Raw genomic sequence first — 2,155 nt, forward strand, 5'->3', positions numbered from 1 at the left:
AGCAAACGTCGCACAACCAAACATCCCATGCGCACACACGCACGAGGCAGGACTGATGCGGCGCGCAGCATCCCACTCTGCCTGCCTCTCTCTGTGTTATGTAATGCGATGCTTGACATTTTGCTAGTGAGGAATATCTGACACACCACTGGGATCAAAGGTTAACGAGACATGCACTCAAGTCTGCATGCAAGTTTTGGGATGAAATCTTTTTTTTTTTCCTTCTATCAATCTGCATCATTAAACCAGTTTAAACTGAACTAGGACTTTTTAAACAATAGAAATTTCAAAGTTCGCCAGTGGTGGACGAAACAATTTGGGGGCCCGGGCGACAAATAAAATGGGGGGCCTCTGCAGCAGTTGTATTAATCATAAAAAAAAAAAAAATCCCAACTTTGGTTAAAATGGAGGGTTGTTAAAGTTAACGCGATAATCGAGACAGAATTAATGTGATATTGCTGTGAGATGATAAAACAGCCTAAATTAAACAAACATTTTCAAAATAATCTGAGATTTTATAAAATTAAAAAGATAATATTTAATTTTAGGGCTGGGTTGATTAAATCGATTTAAACATAACAGATCAATAATCGATTTAGCACATAAAGCTAAAGTCTGCTAACTTGATGCTAATGTTTAATGGAATTTCCCATAGGAGGGCTAACGCTAACGCTCCGTCGACCTAAACATTGCTGACTAAATTAACATCTTTATAAACTCTCAGGTATGAATTTTCCAAACTCCTAAGGAAATATTTTTTAAAGTAACTATTTGTGGTCTAAAGAACAGTATTTGCTCCTGCTTTCTTCTTCTTCTTCTGGAATAAGGTGTACTGCTAGTGCGATCGCCACCTAGTGGCCAAACTGAAACGTCCTCCAGGAGGAGCACAACAATGTTAATGATCTGAACATTTTTGTTATAACTTCTCCTTTTGAGAATCTATGTAACACTGTATGATATTAACAATCTCATTATTTCATTAATACATTTTACAGTGTGTGAACTGTATCAGATTAATATAAATATATTCAAAATGCATAGTAGATTTATTAATGTATTTTTAATGTGTATAAATGTGTAAACTCAAAATTTAACTGAGGGATCGAAAGAATCGAAAAAAAATCAGATCAAATGTTCCAGTGTCTTGTGAATCGAATAATTTCTGAGAATTATAATCGATACCCAGCCCTGTTGCATTTATCTGTAGTTTTTGGACAAAAGCGATTGCTTTTTTAAGATGAATGAAAAAAAATTCCAGGAAAACTGTCGAATGGTCAGCAGTGCTCTTAGGAGAGAAATTCTTATTTCTGGTAGCTGAGGTTTCAAAGGGTTAAAAACAAACATTCTAAATGTACAATTTTACATGCAATCTCATATTGTGACTATTTGCAGATAAGAATTTGCTGGCGAATACTGTTACTAAAAAATAAAAAGCAAAAAATGTGACTAATCGTGATGAATTTTTTCAAGTTTACGATTTTTTTTTTTTTTTTTTTAAATCGATTCCTGGCCCTTTTAAAATGTCATAACTGATTCATTGGTCCACTAATGTCAATAATCCAAATGTTTTTATAAAAATTTAAAACTAAAATAATTTCAACATTGCAAATTAAATAGGAAATGTATAAAATGCAATAATTTTGAGGATAAAAATGAATGATTTGGATAAAATGTATAGATTGTATTTAAGGAACAGGTTAATACACTTATTTTATTTGGCTGATATTTGCACATATTTATATGCGACCAGCACAAAAACTTCATTGCATACTTGGAACCAAGATGCTCTTTGCTGCATTCCAAGAGCATCCAATGCTGGATTTTGTTGTTGGCTGCACAAATTTAAAATCAAACTTAAATTTAAAGTCCTGTTATAGCTGTCATGCATTTAGATGTGTGAAATGGGCGTTCCTGAGCATTTGGGTGTCAATCCGATACCAGCCAATATTGATAATAATATTGATATTTTTCTTAAAAGCTGTGGATGTGACATCAACCTGGAAATTTAAAGTACGTTGATCGTGTTCACGTTTGGAAACTTACAGTGTGTTAAAGATTTTGTTTAAGTCACCGGCGACGCCTCGGGTGTTAAAGGGTTAACCGTAGGGCTGGGGATATGGAATTTTTTTTTATATCTCAATATAGTTTTTCCATA

General features: G+C 33.7%; 1 protein-coding gene across 1 annotated transcript in view; it reads left to right on the forward strand.

The window, feature by feature from the left end:
- The window catches only part of slc24a4b (solute carrier family 24 member 4b), a gene marked incomplete in the record, with an annotated part of 40,281 nt that overhangs the window by 1,314 nt on the left and 36,812 nt on the right, over window positions 1-2,155 (forward strand).

This window comes from Oryzias melastigma, linkage group LG24 (assembly GCF_002922805.2).
Source record: "Oryzias melastigma strain HK-1 linkage group LG24, ASM292280v2, whole genome shotgun sequence".
NCBI lineage: Eukaryota > Metazoa > Chordata > Actinopteri > Beloniformes > Adrianichthyidae > Oryzias > Oryzias melastigma.